Here is a 17,581-nt window from a genome sequence, read left to right as displayed (position 1 = left end):
TCCGTGCCTGGAAAGAATGGGATTTTGAGGCTTGGACCCAAGAAGTGGCCCAGTATGCACGAGAGTTGTTCAAGGAAAAAAGTTACTTTTCAACCCGTGTTAGTGACGGTGCCAGAAGAACCCGTCACCCAGGACAGGACTGTCGTGGCCAGACCTGAAAGACCCTTTCGGGAGGACACTTGTGTGACCTTACCCCCTGTTGAACTGGTTAGAACATTACCCAAAAGATGTGATTGTTGTACAGACACTTGTGTTTATTCCACGTTCATCGTTATGATGTGTCTTTTATCCTTGTACTTAAGCCTTTGGCTTTTATGTATTTTTGTCTTTCGTATTCATGTTTGAAAAAAAACATTCAATAAACGTGTTCTGAAAAAGTATATAAACTCTTGTCTTGTTCGTTTTCGTGTCACAAGTGACATTTCTCACACAATGGCTACCTCTGCTGTCTCTGCTCCCTCTTCCTCTACTGTCAAAGTCATCGACGAACACTTAGATCGTGCCAGTTGGGAGGCTTTGTATCTTCGCCATCCCTTTAACATGCTCATTGCTGGACCTAGCGGTTCAGGCAAAACCGAATTCGTCAAACGTTTGATCGAACATAAACATCATTTGATCGATCGGCCACCTCAACGGATCGTGTGGTGTTACAAAGAGTGGCAATCGGCGTACAGCCTCTTGCGAGAAAGTCAAGGTGATTCCATCGTGTTTGTGGAAGGCATTCCTAAAGAAGACGACGGCATCGTCTCTGACTCCCGTCAAACCCATTTGGTCATTTTCGACGACATGTTAGGAGAAGACGAAGAAGAAATTAAATTGTGGTTCACGCGCAAAGGGCATCACCGTAATGCCAGTGTCGTTTACATCACCCAAAATTTGTTTCAACAAAGTAAAGCCCATCGCACCATCAGTCTCAATGCGCATTACGTGGTCTTGTTTAAAAGCCCTCGAGATAAATCGCAAGTGCAAGTCTTAGCCAAACAGTTAGGAATGCCTTGGCTGACTCAGGCGTACGACGATGCCACTCAAACGCCACACGCCTATTTACTCGTCGATTTGAAACCTACCACCCCCGAGGATTTGCGATTTCGTACCCACTTGTTTCACCACTGGTGCCAAGACGGAGGGCCTGTCCTGTACACGTCTCCGTCCTCGACTTCATTTCACTCCCCATCAAAAAATCTATAAAAACCTCAGACCCTTTTTCGTCTGTCTCACACAGTGTGAACATGACGTCCCTTCAGTCGCATCTTCCCGTCAAATTGATTCGTGCCTTGTATGGCATCAGTCGAGAAAAAAATCCACAAACACGAGCCCGTGTCTTAGAAGCTAGTCTCAAAGAAGTCTTACGATGGTTCACGGTGACGGCACGTCAATTACTCCAAGGAATCATTCAGATTCCTCATCAAACCAAACGCTTTTTCGATCGAAACAAAGTCGCTTTGGTCCAACTGGCCGATCCCCGCATCGACACTCAAACCAAAAAACAAATCATTTTGAAACCTGGAGGGAGCGGTACTCTAGGAGGGGTCATCATTCGCTCACTCTTAAGATGGGATCCTAATGCCCCCAAAGTTATCCCCAAGACAAAAGTCCAACGAAGCCCCAAGAAGAAAAAGAAAAAGACCAGGTCTCCAAGAAGAATAACTTCTCCAGTGGCAGGACCCTCCTCTTACCAGACACCACCACCGCCACCCCGGAAAAAGAAAAGAAGCCCCCAGAAAAAGAAACAGAGAAAAAGTCCCCAGAAAAAGAAAAGTCCACAGAAGAAAACTAGTCGCAAGAGAGGCACTTCGGCCAGGACGCAACCTTACACTCGCAAACCACGACCTGCCACGGCAGTGACTGCGTCTCCGGCATCCTCACGTTCATCCACTTCTCCGTTGATGACACCCAGAACTGAAGAGTACTTGGAGACGTTGATCACACCAAGAACATCTCCGTTGATGACCCCCAAAAGAACTTCCCCAGTGGCAGGACCCTCCAATTTAGTGGCAGTGGCTGCTGCTCACAAAGTACCTTCTCCCAAAATCAAAGTCCAAGAAAGATCGGGCATGTTACAAAGTTTACTGGATTTGTCCAAGCAAGAACTGGCTCGATTTAGTCCGTTGCGTACCCCTGCACGACGTGTCATGCCTGTCCTCAAACTGATAAAACGTAAAGACAATCAGTGGCGACGCGTTCCAGTATAAAAAGAGCCTGTGACCAAATCGGGGTATCAGTGAACTTGTAAAAAAGATGTCACCTCCAAGAAGCCACAAAAGAAAGAGACAAAGGCAGACGCGTCATCCGACAAAGCGCTTAGCCAAGCATCGACATTACCCTAAGAAAAGACACAGTCGTTCCAAGAAAAAGAGGCGTCAACAAAGGGGAGGATTCCTTGGTGATTTTGGGAAAAACATTGTCACCTTTATGACAAAGCGATAGTCCCAAAAAAAAGATAAAAGGGTGTGCGTTAAGTCATCGACGTTAGTGTCTGTTCGGTGAATGTCCCGGAACCCACAAGCAAAAATGTCACCCTCCAGAAAACCCCAAGGAAAGAAAAGGAAAGGACTGCCACCACGTTTAGCTAAACATGGGGACATGTTATCTGTCCTGTCCAAAGCTTCTTCACCCCTACGAAAAAAACTCATTCAAACGGCCTCCAAAGAGGTCATCGATACCGTGTGCGAATGTTGTTTGAACGTTTTGAAAGGCACGATCCCTTTGTCCAAACACCAGAAACAATGCTTAGGCAAACATGGTCACGTTCTTCGCCAAATGGTTCGAAAGAAAATTCCCATTCGTCAAAAAAAGAAGATGTTGGTCCAACGTGGAGGCATTTTACCTCTCTTGTTAGGCCCCATACTGAAAGGAGTCTTGGGAACCATGTTGGGAGGACTGGTGGGAGCAAGATAAAAAGGCCTCGGAAGTTCCAAGATCTCAGAATCGACCCCTGACAACCCCATGGAAGGACGAAAACTAGCTTTAGTGCCTTACAAACGATGGATGGAATACCATCGGTGGCAAGAACAACGCACCCCGCATTTACCTCCCAATCCCAATTTGAGCGAGATGTCCCAGTTACAACACGAATTGCAATCCTTGATGGATCACCAAGATTTGTCCGAAACAGAAAAATCGCAAAAGTACGGTCAACTCTTGCAACGACTGCAACTCTTTCACCAGAAAGCTTTAGACGAAACAGCTTTACCCACTCTGAAAGATTTTAAGACCTTGATGAAAAGTCCAGCACCATCATCATCATTACCCCCACCACCACTACCATCCCCAAGGGTCACCAGAGATGCTACCCCACAAAGACCTGAGGAAGAAGAGATGCGCGAAGTGTTTCAAACACCGTCAGCAGCTCCCATTTCGAGTAAGATTGCAGCATCCTTGTTGACCCCGTCCCCCACACCCCAACGAGAAGAAATGAAAGCTTGGGTTAAAAAGATGATGTCCACGCCTCCTTCGACAGAAGTGAAAAAGAAAGAAGGGAAACCAGAAGCGAAAAAAGAAAAGAAAACCAAAGCCATTCCATTGCCACCTCCACCACCACCACTACCTTCTACTTCTACTCCCGTAGCCCATCGGACACGTAAATCCGTTTCCAAACCACCCTTTCGACCCACCCAAAGTAGCATCACCGAAGAGTGGGTGACTTATTAACACAGCAAAAAAAAATGGAAAAAGTCTTAGCTAGCATTTACTACGATCCCTCGCATCCTGCAGGTTACGCAGGAGTTCAAAAATTGTATCGTGCTGCCAAAACGCGACTGAAAAGTCTCCGTTTACCTCAAGTGCAACGATGGTTACAAGAACAAGCTACCTACACTTTGCACAAACCCATTCGACGCAAGTTTGCCAGAAGTCGCACCCGAGTGGAAGGCATCGATCATCAATGGCAAGCCGATTTAGCCGATGTCTCTCATTTGGCCAGCTACAATCGTGGCTACAAATATCTGTTTTGTGTCATCGACGTCTTTTCCAAATTTGCCTGGGTCGTGCCCTTGACTTCCAAATCCAGCAGCGAGTTAGTGCGAGCCCTGCAACGAGTGTTGAAACAAAGTGGCCGTCACCCTCTTCGATGGCAAACGGACAAAGGCACCGAATTTCTGAACCAAGCTTTCCAAAAAGAATTAAAGAAACGTGACATTCATTTTTTTACCACCGAGAATCCCGAAACCAAAGCCAGCATCGTGGAGCGTTTTCAACGCACTTTGAAAGAACGCATGTGGAAATATTTTACGCATCACCACACTCTGAAGTACATCGACATCTTACCGCACCTGGTGCAAGCGTACAACCAATCTTACCATCGAAGCATCGGACGTGCCCCGCAAGACGTGACTCCCGACAATGAAGTGTTGGTGTTTGAGCGTCTGTTCGGTACGTCCCCGACGAGGGCTGTCCCCAAGAAAAGTGGAGAGTTGACCGTAGGAGATTGGGTGCGCATTGGCAAAACCAAACGCACTTTCGACAAAGGTTACTTACCTAACTGGACGACCGAATTGTTTCGCGTCACTGGACCAGTGCATGGCCGTCATCCTGCCGTCTATAAATTGGAAGACATGAACGGAGAAGTACTCAAAGGAACGTTTTATTTGCCCGAGTTACAACGTGTCACCAAAAAAGAAGACGACGTGTACGACATCGAAAGCATTCTCGAACGCAGAACCCGTAAAGTGGGCAAACGACGTGTCAAAGAAGTCAAAGTACGTTGGAAAGGATATCCACCCAGTTTCGATTCTTGGATCGACGCTTCGCAAGTCATCGACTATAAAAAGAAGAAGTGACCATCATGCCCTTTCACACAATAGACGCAGCTACATCGACCAGTCCTTCTTCACCTAGTTCTTCTGTGCAAGATTTACAAAAACAACCCTTGTGGGTGTGGTGTGGAGAACGTGTGCCTAAAACGCAAATCGTCTTTTTCTGCCAAATCTTCGTGGTGTATTGTGTCATCGGGGCAGCCATCGCCAATTTGAGTTTGCAACAAGGAGACAAACAATTGTGGACCATTTTATTGAGCAGTTGCATCGGTTACCTGCTTCCCAATCCCTCCCTGAAATTCTCCTCGAACGGGAACGTTGTGTCCAGTGCCAGTGCCAGTCACCACTCCAACAACCACAACCAGAACCCCATTTTGGGCGGAGACACACCTCTGACGTCCAGTAATATCCCCTCGGACAGCCACAGAACTCTGGAATTATGAGTCACCAAAACCAATTTTACTTGACCTTACCCAGTGACAGTTCCATGGAGGTGTTTCCCAATAACACATTGTGCTGTTACACGGCCAAATTACCTCAAGCCATCCCCTTAGATCACGAAGCCCATTGGGAAGTGGCTTTAGTAGAAATGATTCACCCTACACAAATCAAAAACATCACTGAAACTCAAAACTTTTTTGAGGTCGAAATCCTGAACCAACAATTACAAGAAGCCATGACTGACATCGGGTTTTCAGGGATAACAACAACATCCACCAGCAATCCAGCCTTCAAAATCTACACCGTGAAAATTCCACCAGGGTTTTATTTTAGCGGCCAACATTTGGTGGACACTATTGTGGACAGGTTCGAGTTCGCCTTTGGCAAAGCCCTGAACAGAGCCAAAAAAAGTGTCACCCTGGAGTACCATAAAGTGGCTCGTCGCTTACTGATGAAATTTCAGGATACCCAAACGATGTCCATCAGTTTCAATCGTGACTTGTTTGATATTTTAGGTGGAGACACAAACATGACTCCAAATTTTAATCCGAAGATCAACAGCAATACGGAATTTTACAAGTATTTTCGATTCCCTGTAGAACTGAATCAAGGACTGAATTTAATGTTCGTGTACTCCGATGTGGTGGAGTATAACGTGGTGGGACACACCTCTGTACCGTTACTGCGTGTCATTCCTTTCAAAGTGGATAATACCACGGCCAGTGACCAGGAAGGTGGAAACACTTACCACGTCCACCGCGAATTTGTCCATCCTCATTATTTGCCTGTCAGCAAGTCGTATTTGGACACGGTCAACATTGCTATAAAAGGAGATTTGGGACAAAATATTCCATTCACCAAAGGAAAAGTCACGGTGAAACTCCATTTTCGAAAACGGTTCTCTCACGACTCGTAAGTAAGTCATGTATCCAGTGTACCAAGGGGTTGCTCGACAGCGAGGACACGGTTTAGGAGACATGTTAAAATCGGCCTTTCGTTCGGTGGTCCCGGTGTTGAAACCGATGGTGACACGCGGATTGCACGCCTTGAAAGATGCGTCACTGACGCAAGGCAAAGAATTTCTCCAAAATGTCATCATCGACAAACAAAACCCTAAAGAAGCCTTCATGAGGGCAGGCAAAAATGTCTTGCTGCAAACGGGCAAAGACATTTTGGGCCGACGAGACACACCTATAAATGCCCTGCACGCTACCGAATCAGGCATTCAGCAAGGACAAGGCAGAAAAAGACGACGACGAAGAAAACACCCTTTCACCAGACTTCAAGCGAGAAAGGCCAAGAAAAGAAGAACCGTTCGAGACTTAGACGTTTTCGATTATTGAGAAAGAACAGAACAAAAAATGATGCACCGAGAGTCATGCGCCTGTTCCAAGACAGAACTGGATCTGTTTGCCATGCCCCCCACCATGATGACGATGCAAGAATCCCAGTGGGTGGAATTTCACCCCGTCTCCTCATTGACAGCCTCAGCTCCCATCGAGTTTGAAATCAAAGGACAGCCCGAAGATTACATCGATCTGAATAGCAGTTACTTGTACTTGAAAGTCAAAGTTGTCGATGAGGACAATTCGACCCTAGATGGCGATGAGGTAATAGCTCCCGTCAACAATTTCATGCATTCCTTGTTTAGCGGAGTGGACTTGTACTTGAACAACAAACTGGTCAGCAGCAGCATGGATACTTACCCTTATCGAGCGTACCTGGAAAATCTCTTGACGTACGGAATAGATGCCAAGAACACTCATCTCAATGCCTGTGTGCTATGGGAAGCTGACGAAGCAGGCCAGTTTGAAGAATTCGAAATTGATACAAAGGATAAAACTAAATCAACAAATGATGGATTTATAGAACGAAGAAACAGAATCAAAAGTGGAGATAGTTTAGAACTGATGGATCGTTTGCATTTGGACATGTGGTTGCAAGAGAAGTATTTGCTGAACGGGGTGAATGTCCGCCTGAGACTGAATCGGAGCAGTACCGCTTTCCATTTGATAGGTAAAACTGCTTGCAAAACTGTCATCGAGGAAGCCAGGCTCTACGTACGACGCGTAGAAGTGTTACCTAAAGTGGGTAACGACATCAGTCAGACGTTGAGCAGAACGACCGCTAAGTATCCGATCCGACGCGTGGAAGTGAAAACCTTCACCATTCCCAAGGGACAACGATCCATGATCGAAGATCATCTGTTTCAAGGACAGCTACCCAAACGTTTGATCGTTGGTATCGTCGAAAATACAGCCTTCAACGGAGATTTGGGTAAAAATCCTTTCCACTTTCAACACTTTGGCGTGTCCAAGATCGAAGTCAGTCGCGATGGCAAGACCTTGTGTACCCGACCTTTCGAACCTGACTTTGAGAAGAAGAATTACTTGAGATCGTACTTGTCCCTGTACGAAGCCACCGGCCAGTTAGGAACCAACACCAGTCACGGTATTACGTACGAGGATTACGCAGGAGGCTATGCTTTGTGGGCTTTCGATTTCACTCCTGACCAAGGCAGCGACGAGGGACATTTCCACCCTATAAAATCTGGCCAGATTCGTGTGGAAATTCAGTTTAAAGACCGAATCCCTGATGAAACGGTGAACGTCATTCTGTATGCAGAATTCGACAATACCATAGAAATCAACAGTTTGAGAGAAGTCATTCTAGATTACTAGAAACCATGGAAGACTGTTATCCCTCTTTACCTAGTGGAGAAACTTTGCACATGAAATGTGAGGAGACTGTGGAAGAAGTGATCATGATGAAGTCAAGATGGCCAGAACAAGAAGCCCATTTAGTCTCCTGTTTTGCCAAACACTTGGTTGACAAAATGACGGAATTGATCAAGAAAAATTGCTATGGATGTCAAAACGATCATCCCAGTCAAATTCAACACGATAAATGCCTGATGTTGAGTCAAGAAGAAAAATTGGACGAGTATCTGGACGAAGCTTGGAGCCTCATCTCGAACAAAGACGTGTTGCACCAGTGGTATAAAGACTTGCGTGAACATTCTTGTCCACCATTAACCACTCAAGAGATCCATCGTATCGAAGCTCTCCTGAATCAGAGTGAGGAAACAGAACGAATAACCGTTTATTCGTCAGACATTTTCAAGCAAAAAGTCAGAATCGAATTGACGACTTATTATTACCTGTGAAGAAGAAAAAACCAACACAGATGGATACCTGGGAACTTTATTACCTTCTGAACCACAGTTCGTATACGGCTTCTTGGAATCCTGTCGTCTGTGCTAAAGATGAACTCCCTCATCGCAAACCTAAAGACCATCAAGCTTACGTGATCAACACGGACGACAGTCATCTCCCAGGAACCCACTGGGTAGCCGTCTACTTTCCTCAAGAAGGATGTGTGGAATATTTCGATTCGTACGGATTGCCCCCTTTGGAAGACGATATCATCGACTTTATGAGAAGAAATGCTCAAACCACCCGATTCAATAATGTGAAATTACAAGGCACAGATTCCTTGGTGTGTGGACAGTACTGTGTGTATTTTCTGCATCATCGCAGCCTGGGCTATTCCTTAGAACATTTAGTGACTCATTTCGATCCTCGTTCTTCTGCTAGAAACGATGTGAAAGTAGATCGATGGTTTTGTGACCATTATGCTTATCTTTTGTCTCAAGCTAGGAAACGTAGTGTCCATCAATGGCCTAATGATTTCCAACAGTGGAAATCACAATTTCATTCACAACGTTGTCAGCCTTGTTTAAAGTAGATTGTATTTGAAGAAAAAAATGTTTGTGATTTGAAAAAAATTGTTTGATGTTATAGTGTTATAGTGTTAAAAATGTTAGAGTTGTTGTTTAGTGTTAAGTGATTTTTGAATAAAAAATGTTGTGTTTTGAAAAAAAATGCCTTTGTGGTTTGTTTAGCTATAAAGAATGTTGGATTGATGCTCTTTCATTTCTTACTATCCCTCTCATGACACTCACTGAACGTTGCGGCTCGAAAACCGTGTGGGGGATGTTTTCCTTCACGTCCGCGCTTTAACTTTAAGAACCGGGTTGTTCCCAGTCTAACCATCCATTGTCGACTCATCCTCCAACGAAGATGTGCTCCAAACTAGCTAAGCTCAACGAAGCCTACGTGAATTTGCATAGGGTCAGACACAGTCTGATACCGAAGCCAGAAGAAATAGAGAACGTGAGAATGCTAAAAGTCACTGAAGACCTAATAGAAGAGCTCTTCAGAGAAGAAATGAACAGGGAAAAAGAAGAATGGACAGAAAAGTACAGACTTCAGAGACAGCAGCAACAGCAGCAACAACAACAGCAGCAACAACCTGAAGCTGACAGAGGCTTTGTCGATTGCCGTATCGACACCAAAGAGTTCTTCTTCTCTTTCCGAAGAAGCAGACCTATCGCCAGAAAGTCTATCCTCAGAGGACATCGCATTCTTAGAAACTAAAAAAGAATGCCATAGCAAACAAAAAAAAACAGCCCTTTTCAGGGCTACCCAATACTCTAGAAAAGAAATAACGATCGATTTGCCAATGTGTGTAGTTAGAGTAGTGTGAATATAAACACTAACTCTTTATTAATAGTGGGAGTGTATGAGATTGTGTGTTTATGTTTGTAAATGATGAAGTAAGTTTGTGTGAATAGTAGATTATGGGTTTATTTATTGATTCTTAGCGTATGTGGAGAGTATAGTTGAGGTTTATATTATATGAAATGAGAAAGTAAGGGGATGTTTTCCTTCACGTACGCGCGTTGTTGGGTCATGATCTAGGTAAGATGAATTTTATGTTATTAGGGGGATGTTTTCCTTCACGTCCGCGCTTTCACTATAAGAACTCACAGTGTTCGTTGTTCAAACCATTCTGCAAAGAATAAAAAGAAGATGGCGTCAAACCAAATCGACAAAATTCAAACCTTGCAAGACGTTTTAGACAACTTAGGAATAATGGAACAGATGCTATTAGGACTGGTTGAAGACCATTATTCCTATAGTCCCCATCGTGTGAAGATGGAAATTAATAACTTAAGGAAAGCAAAGGACAAGATTAGTGGTGTCATGAAAGAGATCAAGGAGGAGAAGGAGGATGAAGAGGAAAGAATAAGAATAAGCAAATGGAACGAAAAGATTGAAAAAGAAGAAGAAAATGAAAAGAGGAAGAAAGAAGAGGAGGAAGAGAAGAAGAAAGAAGAGGAGGAGAAGAAAAAAAAGAAAGAGAAGAAGAGTGTAGGAGATAAAATAAGAACTTGGTGGAGGAAAAGAAGAAATTAGAAGAAGAAGAAGAAGAAGAAAACCCAAAGGCCCTTTTCAGGGCCAGCCATATTTCTCGAAAAGAGATAGTCTTTGAATTGCCTACCCCTTTTTTTTATTTTTTTTTTTTTTTTTTAAAAAAAAAAAAATCCCATGTTAATTTCCTTTGTCGCTATATGTTCCCACGATTTTTCTCCATGTTCAAATCCCCTTGTCGCTCAACAGTCCCACGATTTTTCTCCATGTTAATTTCCCTTGTCGCTATATGTTCCCACGATTTTTCTCCATGTTAAATTTCCCTTGTCGCTATATGTTCCCACGATTTTTCTCCATGTTAAATTTCCATTGTCGCTATATGTTCCCAAGGGGTCCTGTAATGCTAATTCCCATTGTCGCTCTAGTATCCCACTTCACTACTCACGTAAGCGCTGCAACAGGCTTAACGCCAGGTTCCTGTAGCGGTGGTGGCGGTGGGAAACATCTGGTTTACTCAGGTCTTATCCTTCATCTTGCCTTACAAGTGTCTAATTTCGTCGTCATAGAACTTCTCAAATGAATACTGAAAACTCTTGGGAATATATTTCAATATGGTCATTGACTAAAAGTATTTAGTTTAAAAACAAAAAATATTAGGCTAGAAATATTTTCTTCGTTACCAAGGACAAAGTTCTAAAAAGGGAAAAAACCTGAGTCATTCAGCTCCTCGAATGAGTCAAATAGCGGTGTTTGATTGTTTTAATGGCAGGATTTATGTCATGTCCAAATTATCGATTCCGACTAGAGGCCCCGGGTAAGGTACGCCTGTTGCCCCCGCTTTTAATCTGGATCCGGCCCTCTGTCTAGGCACTTATAAACGACTTATTTCGATTTCACAGAATATTTTTTTTCGGCGTGCCAGAAAAAATGTTGATACATAGGTACTTTCTAATATATATATATTATATATATATATATATATATATATATATATATATATATATATATATATATATATATATATATATATATATATATATATATATATATATAATATCATACAAGTTAGAGCATTTTTAATTCGTACTCTACTCAGATTCGAACTCAAATCCGCGGGTAAACGGCACCCATCGCCTTGCCTGCACACACGAGCCCATATTCCATCACGACTAAGCACACATCACCAAATAATGATGTTACTCAGTCGGTGTGATATGCACTTCTGTGTAGCAGACACTCGCATGACCACCTAGTAATTAATTTTCATGTATCTACACAGTCATTCCGGATTATTGTGAAAGAAATCAAGGTATATAGAATTAATTATAGAGAATTATAAATATAAAACAGTCAGAACGGGGAGTGCTATCCCTGGATTCCTATAGAAAAATGCTTGATATTAGCACTTTATATATATATATATATATATATATATATATATATATATATATATATATATATATATATATATATATATATATATATATATATATATATATATATATATATATATATTCCTTCAGTCTTTATTCAATTTACTCATACAGATATCAAATTTGTCCGTAAGGTCATTTTGCAAAAATTAGTTTTTAATCGAAACAGAACAATCATATCCGATTTTTATGACAAAGACACGGCAGCACATTTTACAGTTTGTTTGCCATTGATTTGTCTTTCTATGATGATTACTATGTGGGCGACATTTTTACTTTTCGAGTACACCGAACTGTAAGTACGCATTATTATATAATTAGTCTCGACACTTGATTGATAATCTATCATTTTCCCTTTCAGTAAAGATTGGGAAACTGGACACTTTCTTAACTTGAGCTTACCTGTAGAAATCCCATCAAAGTAGACCTTATCTCACCTGCCTTTAGATCCTCCAGTTATAATTGATAGTTTTGTAAGTCTTACCTACTTCACCATGCATGGCCGATTGATAAGCGTGTATTCACAAATTCCGCTCCAGGTTAGACTCTCGCTTGTCTAGAAACGCTACTGCTGTCAAACGTTGATTTCTACAAGAAACACAAATGCACCTTATCTTAATTGTACCGTATTTTCCACTGAATCTGCAAGCAGTAACAGAAACTATCTTATTCTGAAACAGTAGATGAAGAATACTAAATCTGAATCTTTAATTCGTCAAAATTCAACATTAAAATGTGTTAATGACAAACCAAACAAAGGTTGACCCAGGGTTCAAGATATATGTGCTTGCGGAGCTTTTTTCGAATAGCCACCATTGTACGTTTTTTTAAACTCAATTTGGCCTTCCCAAATCTGCCCAATCGGGTCAAGGGTCAAATGTTAGGCCTGGAACTTTCCAGCTTATTATGCTTAAATTTGGCATTCAGCAATTCAAGTCAAAAGTGAAATTATGGTTTGATAGAACTAAAATTGAGAGCACTTTTGAGCTTGGCAATAATGGAGTTCTGTCTCTCTTGCTCATTCTTCAAAATTTTCTTCAGATCAGATATTACGGCCCTTAGAAGGTTAAGAAGAAAACGAATGAGTTAAATTATAATATTAGTGCTCCTGGGATCTAAATAAATTATAGGAGTACCAGTATAATGGAAGAGACAGTCAGGTTAAACATGCAATTAATTTAGTTGTACCTGTCACACTCAGTGAAAATTTAAGTGAAAGAATATCATCAGATTCTACTGATTTTGGAGTGACAAATCTTCTGAATTCAGAAATTATGAAAGATCTGGTCCAGAAACTTTCACGATTGCAAGAGCAAGAACGAAATAAAACAGTTATTATTTGAATTTGAGCACTTATTTCCAGATGTTCCTTATAGAACCAACAAAATTTTCCATGTCTTTGAAATTGTAAATTCTAAACCTGTCAAACAACACCCGTAAGGGATGAACCCTCTCAAACAGGAATACTTGAAAAAAGAAATTCAATATTTTCTGGAGATTGATTTTACAGAACCCAGTAAAAGTGACTGGAGCTCACCATGCATACTTATTCCAAAACCAGATAAAACTTTCCGTATGTGTACTGATTATGGGAAGGTGAATAGTGTGACAAAAACAGATTCATTCCCATTACCAAGAATCGATGAATGTATTGATAAGATCGCGAATGCCAAGTATGTTACCAAATTTGAACTTCTGAAAGGATTTTGGCAAATTCCACTAACGGAAAGAACAAAGGAAATTTCGACATTCGTGAATCCAGATGGACTTTACCGACATAAACTAATGCCGTTTGGGATGAAAGGGTCGCCAAGTACATTTCAACGTCTCATGAATATGATTACCTCTGGTCTAGACAATTGTGACTCTTACATCGATGATGTCATCATCGACAACGACACGTGGAAAGAACATTTAGCAGCAATTCGGAAATGTTTTGACAGACTCACTGATGCATGTTTGACAATTAATTTATCTGCCGTGCTAGCGTAACTTTTCTATGACATATCGTGGGACATGGACAAGATAAACATGTAGATGTTACGGTCAAGGCTGTCTCTGAATTTCCTGTGCCTGTAAATAAAAAGCAACTGATGCGATTTTTAGGTAGTTCCAATTTTTCTATAATTGCTGAACTCCTGACAAATTTATTGAGTAAGAAAAACAAGTTCCTTCGGACTGAAAAATGTCAGGAGGCTCTTGACAGGCTGAAAGATATACTTAAAAGCGCGCTAGTTCTTACAGCTCCAAATTTCAGTCAATCATTAAACTGTCTGCTGATGCAAGTGATGTTGGGGTTGGAGCAGTTTTGATTCAAGAAGATGAAAATTGTATTGATCATCCAGTGTGCTATTTTTCTAAGAAATTAAATAAGCACCAAAGAAATTGTTCAACAATGAGAAGGAATGTTTGGCTTTGATATTGACAATACAACATTTTGAAGTTTACATTAGTTCAGCTCCTTCTTCGATTATTGTGTTTAGTGACCACAACCCCCTTACTTTCATCGGCAGGATGAAAAATAAAAATCAAAGACTACTAAGGTTGAGTTTGTTTGTTACAGGATTATAATCTTGACAAAAGTCACATCAAGGGAAAAGATAATTTAATAGCAGACGCACTTTGCCGTGTATAACAATTTATTATTTCATGTACACTGTGTGTAATTTATTTCTTTTTAACCTCGTGTATAATTAGTCTGTGGTGAAAAAGAAAGTTTTATCATATAAATCTTTTTTTTTCTGTATGGGGTAAGTGTTATGTATATTTGTTTAATTATATCTGACTTAATTGTTTGTAAGTTTTAAGATCTGTTTTTTTTTTAAATTTCATTATATGTCAAAGTAATGTAGTTCTGTTTGTTAGGAACTTATACATTTTTAGAAAATAGTTTGACCTTGACTGTTCGTTTTAGTAAACACCAGGTGTTGACATAGAGCCTGACCTTGATTCAAAATTAGTAGCAACCATGTTCATAAGTTAAAATTTTTATTTTAAAATACTTACTTGTTGTCGAGGTCATAATGGGACTATGTGATTTTAAAAAAAATTATTTTATTTCGTAGAGTAAAACGATTGGTTTTCGTCAGGATCAGGTTAAGCGTACGTGATATAATCACGATCACGTGACTCCTCTTTTAGATTTCGCAATTTGAGGATTTTCTAAACTGCGTTTTAGAATACGATATAACCTTTGTTTTCGAGAAATAGTCTCAGTTGGGCTATTACACTGGAAAGTGACTGTTGTGCCATATGGAGTTATTTCAAATTATTTGGATTCCAAAGGATTCATTCTTTTTTCCCCTGGAAAATACGTGTGCTCATATGAAATTCTTGAACAAAGACAGCTCTTATAAAATGTATTCAGATTTCCAAAACCGGATTGATATTTCTTGTTTCTACAAGGAACTGTAGACCTCAACACACTACAGGTTATAGCGTAAGTCATCGTCTTCCATCTTGGATTCTTCGTGGGGACTCGAACTTGAAATCGCTAGAACATTTTATTATTAGGACTTCTGAAATTTTATTCGTGGATTATTCTTGGATTACTTTTGGATTTGATTCTTAAAACCATAAGTTCATATTTTTTCATTTTTACAGAATTTTGCCACGGAAATAAATTATATTTTTCAAAGCTTGTTGTTTTCACTCTTTCTTGTGTTACTGTTTATTCGAGCCTAATCATCTGATATAAGAAATGAATGAATTACCAAATATATAAAATGTATAAAAAGAAAAGTTATGGGCTCTTTTTATATAATTTAACTCTGAAGTTCAGGAAGTGAAAATGACCAAGTGGAGCTAGCACTTTTTTGAAAGTTGCACACCTGGAGTAAGGTCAAGCTGTATATTCTATAACCCATTTTACACCTATCAATCATACAACAAAATAAAGGGAATTAAAGGTTATTTGAATTATACCTAAGATATACCATGTCTTTTTTAAATAGCCACTATAGCCAGTGAGGAAAGCCGGGGAAATTCTTTTTCTTTAAAATTCTAACCCCTATGCAAAATACGAAATTCTAGAGCGCCACATTACTGGTTCTGAATCAAGGTCAGGAACTACGTCAGTATTATATACAAGTTATTAGTTGTTTACGAAAAACAGTCAGGTCAAGCAGATCTGAACTGAATTTCTGGACAATGTCAAATCCAGCAAATAAAGTTACATTGCAATAGCATGTAATGGAATAAAATTTTAAAACTTACAAACAAACAATTAAATTAAATCAAATATAAAATTAAATCAAATATACATAACACAGCCAATCACTAAAAACGCCGACCAACCCTAACACTAACCTCTTAATACGAAGCGCCTAGCGAAGTAGCTGTTTGTACAATTTTTTTAATTCTTTGGTATGACTCGGCCGAGTTCGAACCCTCTACCTCCCACATCTGAGGCGGACGCTCTTACCACTAGGCCTCCAGAGCGGTTAAAAGGAATGGACATCTAAAGTATGCAAGAATGAAGGATACGGAATTCCAAAAGTTGTGATATTAACAATTGACATAAATGTGCGCATTATAACTGAATTAGAAAACATACCCATCATATGGATGATCATATGTTTTTGGAAGTCACTTGCAAAATATAGATGCTCAGAGCACCTGTTAAGTATAGAGACAGGTAGGCATGGTAGTATGGCGAGAAATAATCGGTAGGGTGAATTATGCCAGAAAAATTATGTTTATTTGGTAGAAGATGACTTTCATTTTGTTTGTGTTTGTCAAGCTTATGACCATTTACGAAAGATATACTTTAATGAAGTTTATATATCTATCCGTCTGTAAAAAAATTTTTGTATCCCTCATGAGTCATGGTAATATGTTAGTTGTAACAACTCTTTCTTATTATATCAACTTGGTATTTCGTTTTAGACAATCTTTGATAACTCAAACGAATGGTGAATGATATACTTCATAATATTTTCCACAGATTACTTATATGAAATTATGTATTTATACTCATGTTGAAAACACCAAATTTAATTACTACACACCATGGGACATACTATATTTATTATTATTATTGATAAAGTGGAGAGGTTGCGGACAGAGCTGTCCTTGCTATTCATCCGTTGTTGGCCGTATCCTAAATTTGTAGTCAGCACTCAAGATTTCCAAATATTATTTATCAAATGTCTTTAAAATTAGATTTCAGTTATGTTATTTTGTGAGTGAGATCCCGTGTATCGCTTTTTTATCCTTTTTGTTATAAAAGATGTATAAATGACATATTTTCATACAATGTTTCAAATATGTAATCGTGGGGGACTGATAATTAAGGCCCTTTATTAGCATGTCACAGTAAGAGTCAATAAACCAGGTAAGTAATTGAGTCTCCATTTTCTCCAAGCCACTGTGCACAAACACATATGGATTCAAATACAATATAAATAAAATACGCTGTCAATTCACATTTCAATCTAATTCTCAGCTGCCACTCAAAATCTATTCATAAACGCTAAGGGTTTTTTAATTGTTAGAAATACTCATTTAAAATGTAATTTTTCCCATTTTTGACACATCAAATGATAAGATTGCACGAGAAAGACTTTTTAAAGAATATTTGATTGTATTTGACTGAATTGCAGCTGCAATTAATGCATCCCTTTATGTGACAATTATAGCATGTTACTTTAATTTGTTTCATGATTGCATGGTGCATATCAACATTGCATTATATGCAGTGCATTCTATTGAATTAATTTTATGTTTAATCCATTTC

This window comes from Sinohyriopsis cumingii, chromosome 14 (assembly GCF_028554795.1).
Source record: "Sinohyriopsis cumingii isolate HCF-2022 chromosome 14, ASM2855479v2, whole genome shotgun sequence".
Lineage (NCBI taxonomy): Eukaryota > Metazoa > Mollusca > Bivalvia > Unionida > Unionidae > Sinohyriopsis > Sinohyriopsis cumingii.
Note: the sequence above shows the minus strand (reverse complement) of the source record.